The sequence below is a fragment of the Chelonia mydas genome, chromosome 1 (genome assembly GCF_015237465.2).
Source record: "Chelonia mydas isolate rCheMyd1 chromosome 1, rCheMyd1.pri.v2, whole genome shotgun sequence".
NCBI classification, from domain to species: domain Eukaryota; kingdom Metazoa; phylum Chordata; order Testudines; family Cheloniidae; genus Chelonia; species Chelonia mydas.
The window spans coordinates 88,861,579-88,873,333 of record NC_057849.1 but is presented as its reverse complement, the minus strand read 5'-3'; the positions used below and the strand labels follow the sequence as shown (position 1 = coordinate 88,873,333).

At 41.5% G+C, this 11,755-nt stretch overlaps 1 long non-coding RNA gene across 1 annotated transcript; it reads right to left on the bottom strand.

The window, feature by feature from the left end:
• Positions 1–401: 401 nt before the first annotated feature.
• LOC122463635 lies at positions 402–11,550 on the bottom strand. Its single transcript, XR_006287183.1, has 2 exons — positions 11,418–11,550; positions 402–781 (listed from the first exon to the last, which is right to left on the bottom strand). It is a non-coding gene; the product is annotated as an uncharacterized LOC122463635 (long non-coding RNA).
• Between the last annotated feature and the right edge of the window lie 205 nt (positions 11,551–11,755).

The window sequence follows — 11,755 nt, the reverse complement described above, 5'->3', positions numbered from 1 at the left end:
TTTTCCTAACTCAACAACCCCCACAGATGCAACAAAGCCAAATCCTCTCCTCCCCCAATCCCTGTCTGTTTCATATCTAGTTCTTCCTTTCATGGGTTACATAACATGTTGTAAAAAGAAAAGGAGTACTTGTGGCACCTTAGAGACTAACCAACTGGTTATTCTCTAAGGTGCCACAAGTACTCCTTTTCTTTTTGCAAATACAGACTAACACGGCTGCTACTCTGAAACATAACATGTTGTGGTTGCCATTCCCCTTTCTTGTTTGGGTAAAAGCAATTGTAAAGCCATGATGGAAATGTGCTGATGTTGCAGCCAATCCTATCCTTCCATGGAAACTTCAAGGCATGGCAACCATACTCCACTAAGTTAAAACCAAAAATACTAATAAAGTTAACCAATTATTTCAGTAATTATTTTACTTATTATTTAACAAATAGGTGATACACACAGCATAGTCAGTTGTAGTATTAAAACTGAACACTGTAGCAAAATTATCACTGCTTGCATGAGGGAGCTGTTGAAAGACTTTACAAAAATAAAGCTGTCTTTGGTCTTTCTCCAATCTTGGGCTTTCACAATAGTAAATATTTTGACGTCCACTACTGAAGTTTCTGCATCAGATTAAGTAGAATGTCTTACTTTTCACCAGCGCTGCAGTTGTTACAAGTTATCCAGTATCACAGTAGGCCTGCTAACACTTGTCCGCAGGGAAGCTATCCATCTCACACCTGGAAAGCCAAGTTCCTATGTTGCATCTTTCTTTTCCACAGCTCACTGCCTGAAGAAACATTCTTAATTATCCTCAGAATTGTTGTTCAACCCACAGCAAAAACATACAGATTACAGATGACCTGCAAACTCCAAATAGTTGCCTTCAGCAGTAATTTGCTAGGGTAAAATCACTTACCAGAGTAAATATCCTTGGGCCATGTTCTAATAACCTTCCTCATTGTGAATAGTACCTTAGGCCCTGATCCACAAAGGTACTGAGGTGCCTAAACTGAAGATTTAGGTGCCTGAGTTCCAGTCTTAGGCACCACAGTGGTCCACAAAACCCCATTTGGCTGCTATCCCATAGGCATTTATATTAGTTTGGTACCTAAATTTTTGCTATAAAAGTTCCCTCAGCACCTATATTTCTTTCCCTGGGCATGCAAACTGCTGCCTTTAGATAGCTATCCAGGTGCCTATCATCCACCTAACCCCCTCCCCCCCCCCCCCAATACAATCCACAAAATGAATGAGCGCCTGTCGCACCTGTGAGGCATGATCCAGTAGGTGACCTCAGAGGCTGCTTACTGGATAGGGTCATATTCAAAATCTGGACACCAAAGAATGAGGTGGTGATGGTGATGTCCAACTTATAACTTTTTGCCAAGTAGATAAAACACTCACTTCAATTCCCCCCGTCTATCAGATAGGGACAAAGGATTTGAACAGGGATCTCCTACCTTCTCAGAGAGTGCTTTAACTGCTGAACTATGGGATATACTAATGGGGAAAGAGGAGTTCCCTCAGTCTCATGTTGAACCTGTTCCACTTTGGCCCACTGACCCTAAGTATGTAATCCAGAGTTTGTGAAAATGACTCTATAGTCCAGTAGTTAGGGCACTATCTCAGAGACCCAGAGTCCAGTCTCCCTGCACCACTGACTCTTTAATTATTCATACATAGTGAATAGTATTTTGTGAATAGGCACCTAAAATCTAGGGGCTGTGACACTGAGCATCACAAAGCCCAAGTCCCTTTGTGGATGTGGAACTTAATCCCCAAATAGTTCCAATGGAATTACTGGGACTACTTATGGAGTAAGGTACTAGTCAGAGTGAGTAAGGGTATCAGAATGTGGCCTTTTGAGTGTAGCCTCCATCCAATCAGTCATAGGAAAAAGGACTTGCCTGTTTCATGTGGCAGAGTCTACCACTTCCTAGGGTACTTACTTTTTTGATGTGATATCTTCTTGATTTGAATTATGCAAAGGAAATATTAATTTTCTGATGTTAGTATATACCATATTCTCATAACCATAAGGGTAGCCTAAAATTCCTCCTTACCTGTAAGGGGTTAAGAAGCTCAAATAACCTTGTTGGCACCTGTCCAAAGGAACCAATTGGGACAAAAGATACTTTCAAATCTCGGGGTGGGTGGGAGGAGAAGCTTTGTTTTGGGTTCGTTGTTTCTGTGCTCGTTCGCTCTTGGGACTAAGAGGGACCGGACATCAATCCATGTCCTCCAAACCATTCTGAACCAGTCTCTCATATTGCAGAAATTGTAAATACAGCCAGGCAAGGTGTATTATTTTATCTTTGTTTTCTCAACTTGTGAATTTTCCCTTTGCTAGAGGGGGTTTATCCCTGTTTTGTTGTACCTTTGAAACTAAGGCTAGAGCGGGTTCCTCTGTGTTTTGTGCATCTTTTGTTACCCTGTAAAGTTATCTTCCAACCTGATTTTACAGAGGGGATTTTTACCTTTTCTTTTTTTTAAAATAAAATTCTTCTTTTAAGAACTGATTGATTTTTTTTTCAGTGTCCAAAGATCCAGGGATTTGGGTCTGTGTTCACTTTGTAACCAAATGGTTAGGATATGATTCTCAAGCCTCCCTAGGAAAGGGGGTGTAAGGGCTTGGGGAGATATTTTAGGGGAACAGGAACTCCAAGTGGTCCTTTCCCTGATTCTTTGTCTAAATCACTTGGTGGTGGCAGCATACGGTTCAAGGACAAGGTGGAATTTGTGCCTTGAGGAAGTTTTTAACCTAAGCTGGTAAAAATAAGCTTAGGGGGTCTTGCATGTGGGTCCCCACATCTGTACCCCAGAGTTCAGAGTGGGGAAGGAACCCTGACATATACAAATGCCATTTGAGAAAATTATATCATCAGTTTCCTAAAAGTGTCACATACCTCTCCATTACCCATTCCTTTGTGTCTTTAACGAGTCTAAATAACTTCATGAGTCAGACTGATTACCATGTTATGTAGGCAGTTGCTCCCAGGCATTTCAAGGTGATAACTTGCCACCAACCACAAACAGTAAAACATATTATTCAGAGAAAACTATCAGTTAAAATGAACACTGGAACAAATGAGGCATTCCTCTTACAGATGGCTTTTCAGTATCTATGGTGTCTTATTAAACCTTCAGTATTACTTAGACTGATGCTCCCTTGTTTTTCACTACCATTCCCAGCAACAGCAGCACAATTCAGTATGGAGCTGCCAGCATAGAGTTATCTTGTCACAAAATAGCGTGATGACAGCCTCTCTCTGAATGTATTTAGCGTGACTGCAGCTGGAAAACTGGAGTCTCTCTTACAGCCTACAGTTTGGGCTTCCTCAAGTTGGGGTTGGTTCTACATAATCCTCAACCTCATCATAGATTTTTGCAGCATCAGAACTGTTCTAATACATGCTAGATGGCTCTGACCCCTACGAAGCCATTTGACAGCAACCTTCTTGACCATCCCCACCCTGCCATGCCCCCTGTGATGCCCACTGGTGTTTGACCCATGGTTGAGGAATAGGCTGCTTGTACCACCACAGTAATGTAGATAGAACAAAGTGGGACAAAGAATCTGGTCCAAATTATTGTGTTCATTTCTGGGTAGCACATAAAAAGCAGGTATAAGGAGGGAGGGACTTCAGAGAAGAGAAATAAAACTGAGCAGGGGTCTAGAAGGATTGATATGAGAAAAAATAAAAACTAAATATACATGGCTTGGCTGAACAAACTACTAAGAGGCAAAGGGCCAGATTTTCAAAGGTATTTAGGTAGAGCTGGATGAATAACTGAGTTAGGCTCCTAATGCCCTTAAGCACTTTTGAAAACACCACTAGGTGACTATCTGCATCCTCAGGAACTTAAATATATTTGAAAAAACTTGTCCTAAGTGACTTGGGGTACTAAATCACATCAACCTCATTTAAGGCAAAATTTTGGAGGCATTTACATGCCCAATTTTAACTGAAATCAAGGGGACTTAGGCAACTAGATACCTTTTAAAATCTGGCCCTTTAGAAAATGGAATTTAGGCCCTTTCGAAAAATGTTACCCATAGTATATAAACATCTGAAAAAAAATATATGTAATATCACCAGGAAGGAAGAGGAATTATTTAGGGTTGTACCAGGGACTGTCACTAAAAGTAATGGCATGACATTTAGAAAGGTAACATTGAGGCTGAATATCAAGAAGTATTTCCTTGTAATGAGATACTGACAGAGGAACAGCATCCCAAGGTAGAACCCTTGTACATACTTGGGTCAATTAAATTCACATAGGGGACAAACTTGCACTAGATGTGATGACTGAATAGGTCATCTCCATCTTTAATGTCTATAATTCACAAACATTACAAGACATGTAATTGTAGAAGTGACTACTTTGGTGTATTTTCTTGAAGTGAGTGAGTATAAATGGGAGACATGAAATTGCCAAGAAAAGTGGTAACTTTAAACCAAATGCATAGTAACTGTCAATGCCAAATAAGTGACATCTGCTGATAGGAATGCAGGAATTATAAATGACATCTTGCAAAAAGTTTTTGCTTTTTGTCATTCACATTAAAATTATTTTGCTCCAGGTTTGGTGTGGGGGAAGGCATCCATCCCTTGTTTTAATATTCATTCATCTCAGCCCATTCATTCTCATCTCCTATGTGAATAATGTAACTATCCTCTGTAATAATGGAAATAGATAATGTCTTAAAAATTATTTTGTTGTGTGTACTATCTGTGTGTAAATGCAGCCTGCCAGCCACACTTGGCTTGCACCCTGGCTTTTGCCAGTCTTTGTTAACACACTCCCAGTCCCAGATTTCCGCCCCCACCCCCAAAAAAAAGTATGTCTTGTACTGTCCAGCCCTCTCCCAAACAATTTAAATGTATTAAGTCCATTATTCTTTTAAGGAATAATACACAAAAGCTTGTTACCTTAAATAGAGTTACCCAGACACTTATACTTAAACATACTGGATTAGATAAAACAATAAAGCAAGTTTATTAACTACAAAGAGATCAATTTTAAGTGAGCACAAGCAATGAGGCATAAGTCAGAAATGTTTCTTTTTCTTGTAAAGATAAACCTTTTCTAGTGCTTAACTTAACAAACAGTATTGGATTCAAAGCAAAGTTTCTCACCACATGCTTCCAGCAGCATTATTGACTAAACTCTTTAGGTCAGGACCTCTCTCCCAGAGTCTAACGGCTGCTTCTTTTGTCTTCTCAGGTGCAAAGGTTGAGATGGATGGAAAGCGAGAGGAGGGGTGTCTTGGGGTGCTTGCCCCTCCTTTTTATAGTTTCATTCCTTGAAATCTGTGTGGAAGGATGTTTCCTGCTGGGTTTTTCCCCCCACACCTGTGTATGCTTTCATGCAGTGTTCCTTTTGTTTCCTTCCTTCCCTCTTTCTGCCTGATGACTCTGTTTACTACTTAAATGCAAATTAAGTTCACATTCCTTTGTTTAGGACAGACCTCTTTGCTAACTTCTGCTTGGGCACGGCTGTGTGGTTTTGAACATGTGCTAAGAACATCATACAGGGGGATTTCATAAGTTGAATATGCAGCAGGTTTAAAACAAAAAGGAAGTATTTCTTCACACAACAGTCAACCTGTGGAACTCTTTTCCAGAGGATGTTGTAAAAGCTAAGACTATAATAGGGTTCAGAAAAAAAAAAATAGATAAGTTCATGGAGGATAGGTCCATCAATAGCTACTAGCCAGAATGTGAAGGAATGCAAAACCATGCTCTGAAGTGTCCCGTGCCTCTGTTTGCCAGAAGCTGGGAATGGCAACAGGGGATGGATCACTTGATGAGTTACTGTTCTGTTAATGACTTCCTACAGTGACCAATGCTAGGTGCTTCAGGAGACAGGACAGTGGGCTAAATGGACCATTAGTCTGACCCCATATGGCCGTTCTTATAATGTTTCTACATATATGTCACCAGGATATTGACCTGCAAGGTATTAGTTTTCAAATTATACCTCAACGTACAAGACCACCAATGCACGACTGGTGAGAATACAGAGGGTGAATACAGGGGTGCTTTCAGTCACACCCATATGTTCTCCTCAAGTGTATGTCTGTGAATGTATATGATTTCATTTGACTCTAGACACACAGTTCATAAGAGTAATTAGACATATGTGAAAAGGGCCTTGCTTCACATAAAAGAAAAAAAAAAAAAAAAGAGGCCTGGAGGATTCTTAAGAATTATGAATTCTAGCACATAAGCAGGCTTCCTAGACATCTTCTCTGGATAAGCAAATGAACTCACTGCAATTAACCCCTTAAAGTGTATAAATAATAGAAGTACTTCATATTATTTGAGAGTGTGACCTATCAAGAAAATTTTTAATAGCACCACACAAAAACGGAATATAAAAGTTATTTGTTCTCATGGTTACAGATTCTCCTTTAACTTAAATTAAAGTCTTACTAGTCTTTCAAATTTGGGATATACTTTCTTTAAAAATATATATTATTTACAATTACATTTCACAGACTATATAATAATCCCATGAGGGAATCTGACACCATAAATTGTGAGAAGTGAGGTCAAATGGTTTGGTTTAGTCAATATTTATACAGAAGCCAGTAACTGGATATTAGTCTAATCTATTGGATTATGTAGCAAATGAAATGGCTGAACTTCTACAGTATCTTTCTTAGCAATGTTTGAATATACATATATTTTAAAGTATGCAGTATGGCAGGAATATAGGCAGTACCTTTCAGAACGTATCATTTAAACTGATATGACAAATAAAATAATAAGTCATTGTGCATTTTCAGAACACTGAAGTAATAATTTCAAAATTACTCCCACCTGCATTGGGGCATAACGGAGGCCAAAATAACATTTGTATAAATCTACATAAAATATTATAAAAATACCTACCAAAGGTTCTAAATGTCCATACCATATACTACAAATATAAGGAATAAATAAGCAAGCCAGGAATGGAATAAAAATGCATCAATGTACAATTCCCCACTACTGGTTTGAAGTGGACAGGCCAATTACAAAGATAATGCCATTGCGGAGAAACTAAATGATTTATTTGCATCTGTCTTCTTGGCTGAGGATGTGAGGGAAATTCCCAAACCTGAGCCATTCTTTTTAGGTGACAAATCTGAGGAAATGTCCCAGATTGAGATGTCTTTAGAGGAGGTTTTGGAACAAACTGATAAACTAAACAGTAACAGGTTACCAAGACCAGATGGTATTCACCCCAAGAGTTCTGAATGAACTCAAATGTGAAATTGTATAACTACTATCTGTAGTTTGTAACCTATCATTTAAATCAGCTTCTATACCAAATTACTGGAGGATAGCTAAAGTGATGCCAATTTTTAAAAAAGGACCCCAGAGGTGATCCCATCAATTACAGGCCGGTAAGCCTCACTTCAATACCAGGCAAACAGATTGAAACTACAGTAAAGAACAGAATCGTCAGACACATAGATGAACATGATTTGTTGGGGTAGAGTCAACATGGTTTTTGTAAAAGGAAATCATGCCTCACCAATCTACTAGAATTCTTTGAGGGGGTCAACCACCATGTGAACTAGGGGGATTCAGTGGATATAATGTACTTAGATTTTCAGAAAGCCTTTGACAAGTTCCCTCACCAAAGACCCTTAAGCAAAGTAAGCTGTCATGGGATAAGAGGAAAGATTCTCTCATGGATTGGTAACTGGTTAAAAGATAGGAAACAAAAAGGTAGGAATAAATGGTCAGTTTTCAGAATGGAGAGAGATAAATAGAGATGTCCCCCAGGGGTCTGTACTGAGACCAGGCCTATTCAATATATTCATAAATGATCTTGAAAAGGGGGTAAACAGTGAGATGACAACATTTGCAGATGATACAACACTACTCAAGATAGTTAAGTTTTAAGCGGACTGTGAAGAGCTACAAAAAGAATCTCACAAAACGGGGTGACTGGGCAACAGACTGGAAGATGAAATTCAGTGTTGATAAATGCAAAGTAATTCACACTGGAAATCATAATCCTAATTATACATATAAAATGATGGGTCTAAACTTGCTGTTACTACTCAAGAAAGATGTTGCTGTCATTGGGGAAAGTTCTCTGAAAACATCCACTCAATGTGCAGCAGCAGTCAAAAAAGCAAACAGAATGTTGCAAATCATTAAGAAAAGGATTGATAAGAAGACAGAAAATATCATATTGCTTCTCTATAAATCCATGGTACACCCACTTCTTGAATACTGCGTACATATGTGGTCCCCCATCTCAAAAAAGATATATTGGAATTGGAAAGGTTCAGAAAAGGGCAACATAATTGATTAGGTGTATGGAACTGCTTCCATATAAGGAGAGATTAATAGGACTGGGATTTCTTAGCTTGGAAAAGAAACAACTAAGGGGGGGGGGAAATATTATTAAGTCTTTTTAACTTCACTTTTCTACATGTAAGGGGACTGTTGCCCCCTTACTAATATTCAGTGGGGGTGTTTTAGTTGCTAGCTCCCAGTATTAAAAGGGGGAAGGGTCGATGGGGAATCAGGACCCTGAGACTGACACTCCCCAGGGACAATGGGGAGAGGCCAATGCTCCAAGTCAGCCTGAACGACAGGGCAGGCAGGCTAATCAGGGAGTCAGGAAGGTCCCGCCCTTTGTGTGAGCTGGAATTGCCTGGGTCAGACAGAGTGGGGCCAAGCTAAGGAGAATGCAGAGGCACAAGCTGAGCTGGGGAGCAGAGCTGTGCCAGATCCAGAGAGAGCAAACCCCGTCCTGGGAGCAGAGCTGCAGCCTGAAAGCCAGAGGCACAGCCCAGAGATAGTAGACTTGCCCTGGGAGGAGACCTGCAGCAACCAGAGCCAGAGGGACCAGAAAAGCAGCCCACGAAGCAGGTCAGTGCTGGGAGCAGAGTCACAGAAGCAGCCTGCAGAGCAGACCTGTCCTGGGAGCAGAGCTGCAGCAACCAGAGCCAGAGGGGCCAAAGAAGCAGCCCAGGGAGCTGGAGGCAGAGCAGCAGCAGCGCTGAGACAGAGTGGTGGAGCTGGGGCTGGAGCAGTCTGGAGCTGGGTGTGGTGAGCAGCTGGGGAGAGCGAGGGGGACCCTGGGCAGCGGGCCCAGCACAGGGAGACGCCTCAGCCAAAAGGCTCATCAGGCCAGGCTTGGATCGTAACCCCGACAGGGCGGGGGCGCCACTGGGAAGAAGGGTCCTACCACTTAGAGCCTGAGAGCATGTGGCCACCACCAGAGCAAGTGTCCAACCCACAGCATCCCTACAGCACAGCCAGGGCCTGAGAAGAAGGCCTGGGACTTACAAGGAACAGACTGTGAACTGCCCTGACATTCCAGAGACACCGTTTGTGATGTTCCCTGCCACAGAGCGGGTTGATGTGTTTCCTTTAACCTTTCCCATTTTCCCTTATTCTTTTTAAAATTAATTGTTGATTAAATAACTTGCATTTGCTTTAACTTGTATGTAATGGTCAGAGAAGTGCTCAGTGCAGAGAGAGTACCCTGGAGTGGGGACACCCTAGCCCCTGTCCTAGGTGACCACAGCAGGATTGGGGGGGGGGGGTCAAACCTTGTTGGGGTTACGAGGACTCTGCCAGATGGGAGAGTGGAAGGGGAGTCCTCAAGGGCAGGGAGGCCACTGGGTAAAGGAAGTGGGAGCAAGGACTCAGATCCTTTCAGTAGCCCACTTCACCGGGGTAGTGCAGAAGCCAGGAAAGTTCCCCACAATAGCGGGACTATTCCCCTGCTTACATACAGAACCTAGTGTCAAGGTTCCTTCCCCACTCTGAACTCTGGGGTACATATGTGGGGACCCGAATGAAAGACCCCCTAAACCTATTCTTACCAGCTTAGGTTAAAACTTCTCCAAGGCACAGATTCCTTTCTTGCCTTGGGATTGCTGCCACCACCAAGTGATTTAACAAACAATCAGTGAAAGGACCACTTGGAGTCCTATTCCCCCAAGCCTACACCCCCTTTCCTGGAGAATGCTTGAGCATATATCCTCACCAATTGGTTACAAAGGGACTACAGACACAAACCCCTGGGTCTTAGAACAATGGAAAAATCAGTCAGGTTCTTAAAAAGAAGGATTTTATTTAAAGAGAAAAAGGTAAAGGAATCACCTCTGTAAACTTAAGCTGGTAGTTAACCTTACAGAGTAGCAGAAAATTCGAAGAGCACAGAGGAACCCCCTTTAGCCTTAGTTTCAAAGTTACAACAAAACAGGGATAAACCTCCCTCTAGCAAAGGGAAAATCACAAGTTGAGAAAACAAAGATAAACTAATATGTCTTGCCTGGCTCTTACTTACAAGTTTGAAATATGAGAGACTTGTTCAGAAAGATTTGGAGAACATAGATTGATGTCTGGTCCCTCTTAGTCCAAGAGCGAACGGCCACAGAAAACAAAGAATCCAAAAAAAACTTTCCCCTTGAAGTAATGCACGTTCAAGTTCATTTCCCAGTAGAACAAAACAATAAAAATTTCCTGTGAAAACAACAAATGTTTTGCATTGATGAGAACATTTTGTTTTGATAAAAAAAAAGTGATTTATTCCAATCTTATTTTTAAAAAATGAAACTAAAAGTGGTTTTAAAAAAGAAAATCCAAACCACTCCTTCCCAACAGGCTGAAGCAGAACATTTCAGCCTCATCAAAATGTGTTTTTTCCAATTTTTTTTTTAAATGAACTTTCATCAACATTGATACATTTCCACAAAACATTTAGCTTTTGATGAATCAGCATGTTCCAACTGAAAAATAATTCAGCCAGGAAATTTCTAACCAGCTCTACTGTGGAGAAATGTCACAAAGAGAGTGATGACATTACTGTCATTTGGTACAACAATATTTAGACTGGAGAAAGCACAAATACTTTGGTGAAAAATCCCTCACCTACATGATCTAATAAGCCATTTCTGGCCTTAATATCTAATCAGCAATTATCCCAGCATTTAAGGGTTCTTTCTGTTCTTTTCGCAAAGGATTTTGTAATGAGAAACATTCAGCTCCTGAGAACCTCCTGCTGCTGCATGTAGCACTGCACTCCTTTTCCAATCTTGGCACCCCCTGTATGTTGGTGGGTTTTCAATTACTTGGTCCTCCAAACAGGCCACACAATCAAAATGAATTTCTTCCAGGGTAGCAAAGAGTCCAAAAGAACGGTCTGTCTGTTCTCATGAGGGTCTCCAGCCCCAGTTCTAAGACTGTTAAATTCAGGCATTGGCTCAGGCTTCCAAGCAAGCTTTGCCCCCTTCTTGGGGACTTTGCTGGTGGTCAGTGGGGGAACAGAGGCCCACTTACTACTCCAGATTCCAACCTAGCAACATTGTAAACAACAGCCATGTATTGTTCACTTTGATTCATTGCTGCTTCTTCCTAGGCCTCTTCCCTCCAGACCCCTTTATCTTCACCCCTTACCTCAGGGTTAAAGTTCTCAGATCCTCTCTCTCCCAGCTTCACCAAATGCATCCAGAGCCACCTCTGGTTGATCCTTGATCTCCTTTGTCCAGAGCAGCACACCCTTCATTGCCCCTCAGGCTCCAGAAGGGAACTGACCTGCTAAGGTCCTGCAGCTCCTTTTATCTGAGGCTGGTGGGCTCTGATTGGCTGCTTCCATGCAACCTCTCTAGGCAGGCCTGGAGGACCTACCTTGCTGCTTCTTTCTTGGGGCATGGTGTAGTACAGTGTTTTTCAATCCATGGGTTATGACCCAGTACTGGGTCGTGGCATGTGGGAGGGCGGTGTCTGCAGGTGAG